We start from the raw sequence: 16,196 nt of genomic DNA on the forward strand, positions 1-16,196 counted from the left end.
AAATAGAACACTGGAAGATATCGCAACAACAATGTTGATCTCAAGAAAACTTCCAAAATCTTATTGGGCTGAAGCAGTAAATACAGGATGTTATCTCATAATAAATGCATGATCAGATCAGTATTAAATAAAGCACCATATGAATTATTAAAAGGGAGAAAACCAAATTTAGCACATCTTAGGGCCTTTGGATGTGTATGCTTTTTGCACAACAATGAAAAGGATAACCTAGGAAAATTTGATGCCAAGAGCGATGAAGGAATCTTACTTGGTTACTCTTCACAAAGCAAAGCGTACAATGTTCTTAACAAAAGAACGGACCGTGTAGAGGAAAGTGTTCATGTCATTTTTTATGAAGGTAATAGTGAAATCGAAGGTAATTCAAAAGATGAACACAATCAAGTCATCAGTCAAAGTCATCAGAACCCAAAATATGGGAAGAAAAAACCATATCCCCTCATAAAACACCTGAAATAGAAGATGAGTATACTGCAGAAACAAGTCCTACTGCGTCTGAAGAATCTGCCAACATCCAAACTCACAGTTGGAAGCATCAAAGTTCACATCCTCTACAAAATATTCTTACTTCTCCAAATTTTGATATTTCTACCAGATCCAAATTACGCAATATGTGTGCCTTTTATGCCTATGTATCTCTGATTGAGCCAAAAAATATAAAAGAGGCATTATCAGATTCTGACTGGATTAATGTTATGCAAGAGGAACTAAGTCAGTTTGAACGAAGCAGAGTATGGAACCTGGTCCCAAAACCACAAAACAGAACAGTGATAGGAACAAGGTGGGTCTTTAGGAATAAGCTTGATGAACAAGGACAAATCATACGCAACAAAACCAGGCTAGTTGTACAGGGGTATAACCAAGAAGAGGGGATAGACTATGATGAAACCTTCGCACCCGTGGCACGAATAGAAGCAATTAGAATATTGATAGCATATGCCGCTCATATGGAATTCAAACTCTATCAGATGGACGTCAAAAGTGCCTTTTTTAATGATTACCTACAAGAAGAGGTATATGTGAAACAACTTCCCAGTTTTGAAAACACCGAGTACCCTGAGTACGTATACAAACTAGATAAAGCACTTTACGGGCTGAAGCAAGCACCAAGAGCAAGGTATGATCGATTGTCCACTTTCTTCCTTACACATGGGTACAATAGAGGGAAAATTGATAATACATTGTTTCTTTGAAAACAAGGTGAAGATCTATTCATCGTTCAGGTTTATGTAGATGATATCATATTTGGAGGAACCAATGACGCACTTGGGGTGGAGTTTGCTCAACTAATGAGTAGTCAATTTGAGATGAGTATGATGGGAGAACTAAACTTCTTTTTAGGACTCCAAATTAAACAGACCCCTGCAGGTACATCAATTCATCAATAGAAATACATCAAGGAACTACTGAAGAAATACAATATGAATGAAGCCAAGACAAATGACACACCCATTGGTACAACAACAAGGCTTGATAAAGATGAACCAGGTTCACCAATAAATGACACTAGATATAGAGGGATGATTGGATCACTCCTATATCTCACTGCCAGCAGACCTGATATTGTGTTCAGTGTTGGCTTATGTGCACGTTTTCAGTCTTGTCCTAAGGAATCTCACCTAAAGGATGTCAAAAGAATTCTGCGATATCTGAAAGGAATAATGAACCTGGTTCTCTGGTATCCAACCGGAGACTCATTCGATCTAGTAAGGTTTGTTGATGCAAATTACACAGGTCATATGGTAGATAGAAAAAGCACATCGGGAATGGCACAGTTTTTAGGACCTTGCTTAATATCCTGGGCAACTAGAAATCAAAATTCAGTTGCTTTATCCACTGTTGAGGCAGAGTACGTCGCAGCTGCTTCTTGTTGTGCCCAACTTCTTTGGATAAAACAGCAGCTTGAGCATTTTGGTATAAAAACTGGTTGTATCCCCATCCGATGTGACAATACCAGTGCTATGAATATGGCTAATAACCCGGTTCAACACAAGCATACCAAACACATAGATATTAGACATCACTTTCTTCAGGATAATATTGAAAAGGGGTTCATAGTGATGACATTCTGCAAAACTGAGGACCAAGTTGCTGATATTTTCACTAAAGCACTAGGAAGAGAACCATTCCAGAAAAATTGACTCTCTCTAGGACTTATTTTTCAAAACTGATTAAGTTCAACAAGGATATGACACAGGAGTACTGACTCACTAGGCTCTCAGGATATCAGGTATACATCCTCACCCACATGATATGTTTTCCATACAATACACTATATAGCTGACTGTGTTTATTATCTAAATTACATAAGAACCTGGTTCATATTTTTTTTCTCTACAACACTGATCACTAAGCACGGGAAAATTATCCTTAAAAGAATCACTTTCTCTCTCCATACGTCATCCCCCTATAGAGAACTTCAACTGTCATTTCAAATTTCCTCTCAAGTGTCAGAACACCATAATTACTTAAACGCCTCCAAAAACCCAATTCTTCCTTAAAAGAACACTCTAGTCACGCTTCATCTTCCAAGAAACCTCAGAAATCCATTACCATGTCTCATCCCCTCGTTGCTTATTTCGACGATGAAAACTCATCGGACGATGCACAGTTTCAGGGGGAAAGAAGTCCCTCCACAGACACATCTCTCACTTCAAGATACACCCACCGTTGATTACTACGGCCAATCACCATATGTCGCCGATGAAACTTTTACCCCTTCTCCGTCACCCCCTCTGACCGAAGATCCAAATGTTCATCATTCCCTCTCACTACCATCATCGTCACAGAAACCCATCTCCCCTATCATATCTACACCTCCTCCACCATCGCCACAGAAACACCTTTCCCAAAATATATCCCCACTACCATCTCAGAAACCTATCTCCCCAATCACTTCTACTCTTCCTCCACCACCACATCCAGACGCATCTGAACAAGACAGTGACAATACTCCTCTTAATATCTTGCATCCCCAGAAACCAAAACGGCCTTGCAAACATATCGCCTTCAAACAACAACCTCATCGCAAGCCCGTCACTAGAAGTGCTAGTACATGAAAGATGACAGGTGGTGCAACTTCCAGTGTGAAGCGGCGTCGTCTGGGTAAGTCTCTTATTCACTTGCCTATTAATCTTGTAAATCTTGACTCTAAGTCTGATGATAGATCTGAATCTAAACTCTCTGAAACCACCCAGTCTAAGTCAAAATTGGTCAAAAGGAACATGGAGAAATTTCTTAAAATTGGGAAGGAAAAGTATTTTCACACTAAAACAGTGCTTAGGGGTAGAACCTTTCATCCTGACATCCTATAAAAAGACATAGTCAAACGTGTGTGTGAATTACTACGATTTCAGGGGTGGGAAGATTTATTTCTTGAACCTAATCTGATTTATGAACATGAAGTTGTAGATTTTTTCACAAACTTAAAGGTGTTGGATGGGGATGCGGTAACATCTACTGTGAAAGGGGTGGAGATCATTTTTGTTCTACTAAGCTTGGTGAGATTTTGCAAATACCATTTGTGGGTATTACTAACTATTATTGTAATTCTGATGAACACTTTGTTCTTTCGGCCAAGTTCTCCCATGGACGGGCTACATTTAGGGCTCGAACAGTGTTAAAAGGAGTAATGGGACCAGTTCACAAGCTTCCTATTTGAAATATTGCATAAAGGGGTATTACCTAGAGGTCATAAGCGTCATATTGTTTCTTTAAGGGACGTGGGACTCATGAATGCTATTGAGTGTACAGAACATATTGATTGGCCCACACTGATTATCAGAAACTTCGCTCGAATTGTTGATCCTCAACTGGTTCTCATCAGCTGGCATTCGGGAATCGTCTCACCAAACTGTTTACTGCATTCGAGGTGCCACTAGGAGAAGGACGATCTTTGACTCGTGCAGACATTTTTACTCAATCAATTCTTGCTGATTATGGTTCAGGTTTTGAATGCTTCTCCACGTCCATCTGGTCCTGTTGCTCAATTACTTAGGGAACTCAAAACTGCAAAAGATAAAACTGCTACCTTGAAATGGAGAATCAAACTTTGCGTACTGAGCTGCGCACTTCTCATGCTGAGATTGGTCGTCTGAAGGATAAGTTGGTGCAACAACAGCTTGCCAACAATGCAAGGGTTGATAGAGTTCTTGATATGCTAGCTTCCGCCTCCTCCCATCCTTCAAAACCTAGTCAATCTTCCCTTAATCTTACTTAGTGTGAACCTGTTCTTCTATTTTTGTGGATTATTGACTATGTCGTGCAATCTTTTTTTGTTTTGTTAAACAATTTTTTTTGTGGGGATCAACGATTAAGCTTAAATGTTGATGTATTTTTGATATTGTGTTGTGGTCTCTGTCTATTACTACTGTGGTTGCTTGACTCTTTTTGATTTGTCAAAAGGGGGAAGATATTATATATGCATTACACACAGGTACACACATATTTGCCATCATCATAAAGGGGGAATATGATAGTTCTACAGCTTGTGTGTTTTGATGATAGACACTGTAAAAATGCATATACATACATACAGGCAGGGTCAAGAAAAGCATACAAACGTGTAGGTGTTAATTAACAACAACTAATTGAAGTCCAAAGTTGTCTAAATGTGTAGAAAGCAATCCGTGTTTCATGCCGACGAAAGTGCAAGTTGAAACAAATAAGGAAAATTTAATACGTTTATGGTAATTTGAATTAGGAAGTTCTGTAGAAAAAGAATTGTACAATTAAAGGTAAAAGTAGTACTCCTTGTTTATCTATAATTGTAACTTTCTTACCTTATATGATAAGGGCACAACGAGAAGCTTATAAAAGGAGATCAAGCGCAGAAGAGAAAGTCAAGACATTTACATCAGTCCAGAATCAAGAAAGCGAAAGCAAATCAATACGTAAAATCCTACGAGTTTAAAAGCAAATAATTACAGATTTCGAGAGGTTCTAGAGTTAGAAGTTTTCGAGTAATAAAATTGCTTTGTTTCGTAGTTAGAGTCATTGTTTAGTTTTGTTGTACAAGAAGTGAGTTTGGCTTCTTGTAGAGTTAGATTTGGTGAGGTTTATAACAAGAGGTGGGTTCGGCCTCTTGGAGAGTAGAGTTAGTCGATTATAGTTATCGAGAGTTGTTGTGGTGAGGTTATTGGTTATTGAGTTGTAATCATAAGTCATCATATTTGAATAAATAAAATGAGGTTTTTCCTTTCTTGATTGAGGAAGGTTTTAGCTTCAAGTTTTCGTGTTCTATTCGTAAATCAACCTACAAGAACCTAGTTCTTGTTCTAGTGGTAAGGTTTCTTCAAACTTTAAGGACATATACAAAGAAGCTAATTACCGCTAAAAATACATATCCGCTAATAATATTTTCAGTTGACATCCTTTGAATGAGAGCAACGTCACGGTGACTCAATTAAAAAAAGAATTGGTTAAAAGAATTTTGAAAGATTTAAAAAGGGTTAAAAGGGGTAAAATGAGTTTAAATGGATTAAAGGGAGTCGCCACCTAATTTTTTTTTGGAAAACTAAATAACCGATTAATTAATTAAACTGAAAGAAATGTTTATGAAACCAATTTGATTTTAGGTAAGGGGTTCAAGTTATTCTGAAGGGAAGGGGTTAGGCACCCTTCGAAATTCACAACTTTGACTCCCGACTGAGTTCATTTTATTCAAATTAAGGAGGAGAATAAAATAATGTACAAATATAATTAACATGCAATATACACAATAAAATAAAATAACAATTATCGGCCTAAGGTTTGCCTAACATCGATATATACAAAATAAAATAAAAACATAAGTCGAGCTCTTCTAATAGGTTCAAGGAAACAAGTCTTGGTTACCTGTAAACGCACTTAATAAAAGTGTTAGTAAAGAATAAATATGATTAAAATTGAATAAACTAAATGAAAATTTTAAAATAAAAATCCGTCTTATGAACATGGGAGGCCTTGGAAATCGACGGTAATTTCTTCATCGGTCAATTCTAACAACTAAAATATATAAACTTAAATTAAACTTCCGTCTTTTAGAATGGAAAGGCCTCCAAACTGACGGTGAGTGTTTTCATTGGCCAATTTCAACAAACAATGCATATTATGTAAGGAATATAATACTTGGTAAAGATATAAATCAGAGAGACATTTGTAACAGAGTAAAAAAAAAAGAGTAGGCATATGGCTGGAAAGTTCAAACAAGTTACTAAATGTATTGGTCCACAAACGGTGAGGAAAACGAAAATAAACAAGAAATAAAAGAGACCAAATTTGTGAAGCCGTAAGGAAAACAATGTATTTAGTAAACAAATGAATATAATTATTAATAATAACATTAATCAACAACAACAAAAGGTGCATTATAATGCCAAAATAAATCAACAAAAAGAACTAAAAGGACAATAAATGCAGAGGAATAACTCAAAATCAATTTCAAGAGTTATAGTCAACAAATATAAATAAAAAACATAATGTAAAATGGAATAATATAACCTGCAAACACTAACTGAATGCTAAAGATACGACTCATTGAGAAAATTTACCAATTACACAAAATTAATCTAAATACAGCAATGGACCAAAAAATTATATTTACAGACCATAAAATTAAAGATAAATTAAATCAAAATGTCACCAAACAATAATAATACCACCACCAAAATAATAATTTAATAATAAATTTCAGCCAATAATAAAATAACAATAACATTAAACAACCACAATAAACAAATTAACTAAAGAATCATAATATATAAATCTAACATCCAAATAAACTCATAATTTGAAGAGAAAAAAAATAAATTATACTAAAACTAAGGTTATTGGAGTTATGTGGTTACGGACCAGATTCCGTTGTGGGTCGAAGAGGAGACAGATGAAGCTTTGGTTGTTGTTCTTTGGTTCGTCCTGAGCTCAATAATCGATGTTCGCCGGAGTAAGTGGAGAGCTTCGAAAACGCTGATCGTTGGATCTTGCCGGAATACCTGCAAAATAAATAATAATCGTAAAGGGGGAAGAAGGAAAGGGACAGACCATTTGGGGTTGCTTCCGGTGATTCTTTCACCGGAAAAAAGGGAAAAACAAAGAGTGTTGTGGCTATTCGGTTGGTAGTTTAGAGATGGTTTCTGGGATTTTTTTTTGAGAGAGGGAGGGGGGTTTCCGGTTGTTTGGAGTTGTTGTTCGTTGTTGGAAAAGGGTGGTTTTGGATGGTTTGGGTCGGAAAAAGGGAGGAGAAACGAGTAGTGATAGCTAGCTGTTGTTTGGAGAAGCACATGGTGAGGTTTCACCAGAAAAATGGGGAAGAGAGATGAAGCAGGAAATGGTTTTGGTTGGCCGGAGCTTCACCGGAAAATATGAGTTGCTTTAGCTAATTTTCTGGTGGTGGTGGACCAGATGAAAAATATAAAAATTTGAAAATACATAATTTTTACCACCCTTAACCTAATGGGCAAATTTTCTTTAAATAGGAATTGTTAAAAAATGGGCCTAAGTTATGGGCCTGAGATCGTAACCCAAAAATTGTTGGTTGATAATATATCTGTGCATGCAAATTATATTTGAATTTGAATGAATTTTTAGACTGCGCAGAATATAAAAATGAATATTAACAATTTAACGGAGAAAAATGAATTTGGAAAATGTAATGCACGTAATCAATAACATGTAAAAAAATGCAATTTAACAGAAATAATAATTTTATAAAAAAAATAAACAAATATTTTAACGCCTGGCTGTGACAAAATAATATAAAAATAACAATTGATAAAATCCTAATACTTTGAGAAAAAGGATGATTATCAACAAATTTCATTAAAATGACAAAAATATGTATTTTGAATTATTTAAAATAAAATACTCAAAATGTATTAATTTTAAAACTATCAGACCGAAATTTGGTGTCAACAACTTGCCCCTTTGTTTGATTAGGATCCATGAAAGAGATCCTGGTCAAACAAAGTTGACGAACCCAAATTTGGTTTGATGAAGTTTGAACAAAAAATGATAAGTTAGTAGAGCTTTTGAGCAAGACTCCACGTCCGTCAACTAGGCTGAAAATAATAAACAAAAGACGGAGATTGATTGTAAATTGAGAAAATTCACATTGATGTTACTAGCAAAATTTCACAATAAAGGTGGTGTACCTTTTTTAAAGAAGGATGATGTGAATAACATGTTACTTTGAACGAGGTGACAACACAACGCGTTTCATTGAAAGGTGGACGACCCAATTTTAACATAACATGTCACTTTGAATGAGGTGACAACCCAATGTGTCTCTTTGAAAGGCGGACGACCCAACTTGATTATAGCACGCCACTTTGAACAAGGTGACAACCCAATGTGTCCCTTTGAAAGGCGAACGATCCAATTTGAATATATCATGTCACTTTGAACGAGGTGACAACCCAACGTGTCTTTTTAAAAGGCGAACAACCCAATTTGAATATATCATGTCACTTTGAACGAGGTGACACCCAACGTGTCTCTTTGGAAGGCGGACGACCTAACTTGAATTTAACATGTCACTTGAATGGAGGTGACAACCCAATCTTAAACTTAACGTGTCATTTGAAGGGAGATAACAACCCAATCTTGAACTTAATGTGCCATTTGAAGGGAGATGACAACCCAATATTGAACTTAACGTGTCATTTGAAGGGAGATGACAACCCAATATTGAACTTAACGTGTCATTTGAAGGGAGATGACAACCCAATCTTGAACTGAACATGTCATTTGAAGGGATATGACAACCCAACGTGTCTCTTTGAAAGGCGGACGACCCAATTTGAACATAACATGTCACTTTGAACGAGGTGACAACCCAACGTGTCTCTTTGAAAGGCGGGCGACCCAACTTGAACATAACATGTCATTTGAATGGAGGTGACAACCCAACGTGTCTCTTTGAAAGGCGGGCGACCCAACTTGAACATAACATGTCATTTGAATGGAGGTGACAACCCAACGTGTCTCTTTGAAAGGCGGGCGACCCAACTTGAACATAACATGTCATTTGAATGGAGGTGACAACCCAACGTGTCTCTTTGAAAGGCGGGCGACCCAACTTGAACATAACATGTCATTTGAATGGAGGTGACAACCCAACGTGTCTCTTTGAAAGGCGGGCGACCCAACTTGAACATAACATGTCATTTGAATGGAGGTGACAACCCAACGTGTCTCTTTGAAAGGCGGGCGACCCAACTTGAACATAACATGTCATTTGAATGGAGGTGACAACCCAACGTGTCTCTTTGAAAGGCGGGCGACCCAACTTGAACATAACATGTCATTTGAATGGAGGTGACAACCCAACGTGTCTCTTTGAAAGGCGGGCGACCCAACTTGAACATAACATGTCATTTGAATGGAGGTGACAACCCAACGTGTCTCTTTGAAAGGCGGGCGACCCAACTTGAACATAACATGTCATTTGAATGGAGGTGACAACCCAACGTGTCTCTTTGAAAGGCGGGCGACCCAACTTGAACATAACATGTCATTTGAATGGAGGTGACAACCCAACGTGTCTCTTTGAAAGGCGGGCGACCCAACTTGAACATAACATGTCATTTGAATGGAGGTGACAACCCAACGTGTCTCTTTGAAAGGCGGGCGACCCAACTTGAACATAACATGTCATTTGAATGGAGGTGACAACCCAACGTGTCTCTTTGAAAGGCGGGCGACCCAACTTGAACATAACATGTCATTTGAATGGAGGTGACAACCCAACGTGTCTCTTTGAAAGGCGGGCGACCCAACTTGAACATAACATGTCATTTGAATGGAGGTGACAACCCAACGTGTCTCTTTGAAAGGCGGGCGACCCAACTTGAACATAACATGTCATTTGAATGGAGGTGACAACCCAACGTGTCTCTTTGAAAGGCGGGCGACCCAACTTGAACATAACATGTCATTTGAATGGAGGTGACAACCCAACGTGTCTCTTTGAAAGGCGGGCGACCCAACTTGAACATAACATGTCATTTGAATGGAGGTGACAACCCAACGTGTCTCTTTGAAAGGCGGGCGACCCAACTTGAACATAACATGTCATTTGAATGGAGGTGACAACCCAACGTGTCTCTTTGAAAGGCGGGCGACCCAACTTGAACATAACATGTCATTTGAATGGAGGTGACAACCCAACGTGTCTCTTTGAAAGGCGGGCGACCCAACTTGAACATAACATGTCATTTGAATGGAGGTGACAACCCAACGTGTCTCTTTGAAAGGCGGGCGACCCAACTTGAACATAACATGTCATTTGAATGGAGGTGACAACCCAACGTGTCTCTTTGAAAGGCGGGCGACCCAACTTGAACATAACATGTCATTTGAATGGAGGTGACAACCCAACGTGTCTCTTTGAAAGGCGGGCGACCCAACTTGAACATAACATGTCATTTGAATGGAGGTGACAACCCAACGTGTCTCTTTGAAAGGCGGGCGACCCAACTTGAACATAACATGTCATTTGAATGGAGGTGACAACCCAACGTGTCTCTTTGAAAGGCGGGCGACCCAACTTGAACATAACATGTCATTTGAATGGAGGTGACAACCCAACGTGTCTCTTTGAAAGGCGGGCGACCCAACTTGAACATAACATGTCATTTGAATGGAGGTGACAACCCAACGTGTCTCTTTGAAAGGCGGGCGACCCAACTTGAACATAACATGTCATTTGAATGGAGGTGACAACCCAACGTGTCTCTTTGAAAGGCGGACGACTCAATTTGAACATAACATGTCACTTTGAACGAGGTGACAACCCAACGTGTCTCTTTGAAAGGCGGACGACTCAATTTGAACATAACATGTCACTTTGAATGAGGTGACAACCCAACGTGTCTCTTTGAAAGGCGGACGACCCAACTTGAACATAACATGTCATTTGAATGGAGATGACAACCCAACGTGTCTCTTTGAAAGGCGGACGATCCAACTTGAACATAACATGTCATTTGAAGAGAGATGACAACCCAACGTGTCTCTTTGAAAGGCGGACCACCCAACTTGAACTTAACATGAATGACATATCACAAATCTGCAATATCAATGTTAGTAGCAAATATAACATAAATTATGCAAACATGACCATATGAACAAGGTATTAACCAATGCAACGATTCAAACTTAATAACATCATGAATTAAATAAAATGTCAATTTAAAATGGAATAATAAAATAAAAGTATCATATTGAACGGCATGACAAACCAATTTGAAAAGAATTCATTTATTTGAGATAATAAATTAATTTCTAAAAGATATCATTTTGAAAGGTATGACAAACTGAAATTAAAAAAATGTCATTTTGAAGGGTATGATTACACAAATTTAAGAAAATGTCATTTTAAAGGGTATGACTAACAAAATTTAAAAAATGTCATTTTAAAAGGTATGACTACCGAAAAATAAAAAGATGTCACTTTGAAGGATATGACAACCTAAAAATGCAATTTGAACTTTGAAACGCTCCACAAAGTTATTTGGACGAATATCAACAATGAAACAGTCCACAAAGTAGGTATGGACAAACATGGGGCATAAACATAAAATGATATCAGTTTGAAAGGTATGACGACCCAAATTTAAAAGATGTCATTTTGAAGGGTATGACTACCGAAAAGATAAAAAAAAAATTCATTTTGAAGGGTATGACTACCGAAAATGCAATTTGAACTTTGAAACGATCCACAAAGTTATTTAGACAAATATTGAAAAGTGGGATTCAAGCCATTCTTTATTTTATGAACAATGAAACATATTTTAACTTGGTTAGCACCAACAATAGTATTGTACAAAAATTTCTTACAATTTTTCTCTTTCAACTGACATTGACATCGAGGTAATTCCTATGTATTCAAGTGGTACCTCAAATGTACTTAAGGAACGATAAGATATATTCATCTTGCTTCAAACAAAAGTCTTTGAACTAGACCTAAAATCATGTTTCAAGTGCCCTCACAAAAAAAAAAACAATTTGCGCACATTTAAAGTGTTTTTATTTGGGAGCATCTGGAAAAACACACTCACACTTAGAAAAATGTTCAACGCATGCAATTGTGATACCATAGGCTTGGCCTTCATGTAAATCTCCACTAATATGAGAACAAATGAATTGAAACCATGTAGGGATTGTTAATAACTTGTAATGTAGGCTTAGGGACGAGTATGATAGTTATTTGGGATAAAAGTGACTTATTCCCTTCTTGACCATTGCACTAAATAGATGCTTTCAACATTTGTCACACTTTTGGTGTTTGATTCTCTTTGTTATACCTTCCTTTTTGCACTTTTGACTTCTTTGAAACTTTGTTTAACTGAGTTTTTCCCCTTCTGAATTTTCTCCTTTTTGTTTGGAGTGTTTTTCTTCTTTTCTTGAAATTTTGCTTGCTTGAACTTGTGGGAATTTTAAACTTTTTCTTCTCTCTTTGAAGTCATTTTTTGTATTTTTGACTTTCAAGGATGACCTCGATAACTTTTGTCTTTGACAAATTTGAACTTGGAATCTTCTTTTGTAACTTGCACGTCTCCAGTGTGCTCAAGAAAGTCAGGCTAAAAGAGGGTTAGTGCATACAAACACTTAAAAGGGGTATAGGCTAAAATGTGGTTGTCCAAAGAAAAGGCTTAAGGCTCAAAGTGGGACATACTAAGGGTTGACGTCATTTGGTAGGCTTTGAAAGGCTTAAACGGTTCAAAAAAGGCCTACAATCATTTTTCAAATCAAACATTACTCAGAATTTCGCCTCAATAACATTTAGGCCAAGTTCTAGATCAACAATGCAAAACAATTGAATTTAATTCAAAACTCACCACACAATGCACATGAAACAATGAATCTGATTTTGTACTAATCTTGAATGTATACAAGAGAACATTTACGAGTGTAACAAAAGTATGAATGAGAGGTACCAAAAAGAATCAATGATTTGACAAGAAGTCAATCTTCTTTATTGTACAAATTATTTTTCACATGCGCACTTGAATGGTGTTGGCACCAACCAAGTAAAAACTAACATATTATTTTAGAAAGAAATGAAAAAAAATAAAAATAAAGAATCTTTGAATAAAGAATTTTGAACCCTCAAAGGGCTGCCTACGTATCTCGATGATGAGAATCAGATTTGCCTAGTTCGTTTAGATATGACATAAAATCAATATTTGAACAAATAAATTTTTGGAAGCAAAAATAATAGGAATGAAAAACCAATGAGACACATTGAAAGTCAGGCAACCAAATTTAACAAAAAGTATTTTTAATTATTTAAAGAGAACATAACAAGAATGAAAAAATCAAAAAGTCACCTTGAAGGCGGACCACCTAAATTTAACAAAAAAAACAATTTTTATTAATTAAAGATAACATAAGTAAAAAAAAATGAGTCACATTGAAGGGTGGACAACCCAATCTAAAAAATGTCAAACAATTTTATTTTAATTTTTGAAAGGGATAAATTGAAATGAAAAATGAAGTCACATTGAAGAGCGGACCATCCAAATTTAACAAAAAAATTTTTATCAATTAAAGAGAAAGTAAAAGAATGAGTTACATTTAAGGGTGGACAACCCAATTCAAAAGAAAATCTAATAAAATCATCATTTTAATGGAATGTAAAATAACTAAAATCAAAGATATGTATATACAAAGAATGTAATATCATGTATTAAAAATAATACGAAAGATAAAATGAACTCATAGTGATGCCTCCTAAATCTGGAGTTTGTGTACAATCTTGGTGAAATTTTTGAGGGCATTCCTTCAAAATTTTGCCCATGTTTCAGCTTCAACAACCTCCGGTATATAATCTTGTACTATTTCCTTTGTAAAATTTTTGGAGACCTCCTCAAAAAATTTTGCTCCAGTTTCTGTTTTAAAATTTTGGAAATTTTATGGTGACGATGACCGAGCCCTTATGGCGCCTACGTATCTCGTTAAAGTAGGAATCAGGTCAAACGTAGTTCCAACAGATTGTGACTCGGATAGCGAATGGACTGAGATTATGAATGTTCAAAAAATAGTTGACCAAGAGTGATTTTGAATGACTGGGGACCCAAGCGGACAACTTAGGATGGAACGCACGACAACCATTGGACGCATGACGAACCAATAAATTATCGATCATTCCGAAAAATGGTTCAGTTTAGAAAAGTCCGGTCTGCGATTCCGCAAAATCGTTCTTTAATATACTATACATATATGTTAAAAAATGTCAATGCAATGACAATATACAATAAATAATGAATAAATAACGAGTATAATATGCAAATGATTACCAAAAAATACAAGATATAATGAATAACACAATAAAAGAATAGTATCCTCAATTTGAAAAGATAAACCCATAATAGTTAGAACCTCTATTTTCCCCAGTAGAGTCGACATTCTGTTGACATCCTTTGAATGGGAGAAACGTCACGGTGACTCAATTAAAAAAATAATTATCTAAAATGTATTTTGAAATATTTAAAAAGGGGTAAAAGGGGTAAAATGAGTTTAAAAGAATTAAAGGGATTGCCACCTAATTTTTTTTTGGGAAAACTAGGAAACCGATTAATTAATTAACCTGAAAGAAATGTCTATGAAACCAATTTGATTATAGGTAAGGGGTTCAAGTTATTTCGAAGGAAAGGGGTTAGGCACCCTTCGAAATCCACAACTTTGGTTCCCGACTGAGTTCATTTTCAAATTGAGGAGGAGAATAAAATAATGTACAAGTATAATAAACATGCAATATACACAATAAAATAAAATAATAATTATCGGCCTAAGGTTTGCCTAACATCGATATATATAAAATAATGAATAAAAATATAAGTCGAGCTCTTCGAATAGCTTCAACGAAACAAGTCTTGTGTACCTGTAAACACACTTAATAAAAGTGTTAGTAAAGAATAAATATGATTAAAATTGAATAAACCAAATAACAATTTTAAAATAAAAATCCGTCTTATGAACATGGGAGGCCTTGGAAATCAACGGTAATTTCTTCATCGGCCAATTCTAACAACTAAAATATATAAACCTAAATTAAATTTCCGTTTTTTAAAATGGAAAGGCCTCCAAAACCGAAGGGAAATTTTTTCATTGGTCAATTTCAACAAACAATTCATATTACGTAAGCAATATAATACTAAGCAAAGATATAAATCAGAGAGACATTTGTAACAGAGTAAAAGAAAACTAGGCATATAGCTGGAAAGTTCAAACAAGTTACTAAAGTATTAGTCCACAAACGGTGAGGAAAACAAAAATAAACAAGAAATAAAAGAGATAAATAATGTGCAACCGTATGAAAAACAATGTGTTTAGTAAACAAATGAATATAATTATTAATAATAACGTTACTTAACAACAACAAAAACTGCATAATAATGCCAAAATAAATCAAGAAAAACAAGAACTAAAAGGACAATAAATTCAGAGGAATATTTCAAAATCAATTTCAAGAGTTATAGTCAACAAATAGAAATAAAAAAAAATAATGTAAAATGGAACAATATAACCTGCAAACACTAACTGAATGCTAAAGATATGACTCATTGAGAAAATTTACCAATTACACAAAATTAATCTAAATACAGCAATGGACCAAAAAACTATATTTACAGACCATAAAATTAAAGATAAATTAAATCAAAATGTCACCAAACAATAATATACCACCACCAAATAATAATTTAACAATAAATTTCAGCCAATAATAAAATAACAATAACGTTAAACAACCACAATGAACAAATTAACTAGAGAATCATAATATATAAATCTAACATCCAAATAAATTCATAATTTGAAGAAAAAAATAAATTATTCTAAAATTAAGGTTATTGGAGTTATGTGGTTACCGACCAGATTCCGTTGTGGGTCGAAGAGGAGACAGTTGAAGCTTCGGTTGTTGTTCTTGGGTTCGGCCTAAGCTCAATAATTGATGTTCGCCGGAGTAAGTGGTGGCGAGCTTTGAAAACGCTGATCGTTGGAGATTGCCGGAATACCTGCAAAATAAATAATAATTGTAAAGGGGGAAGAAGGAAAGGGACAGACCATTTGGGGTTGCTGTTTTGGGGTTGCTTCCGGTGATTCTTTCACCGGAAAAAAGGGAAAAACAAAGAGTGTTGTGGCTGTTCAGTTGGTAGTTTAGAGATGGTTTCTGGGGGTTTTTTTTTTTGGGGGGG

This window comes from Solanum pennellii, chromosome 3 (genome assembly GCF_001406875.1).
Source record: "Solanum pennellii chromosome 3, SPENNV200".
In the NCBI taxonomy this organism is placed as follows: Eukaryota; Viridiplantae; Streptophyta; class Magnoliopsida; order Solanales; family Solanaceae; genus Solanum; species Solanum pennellii.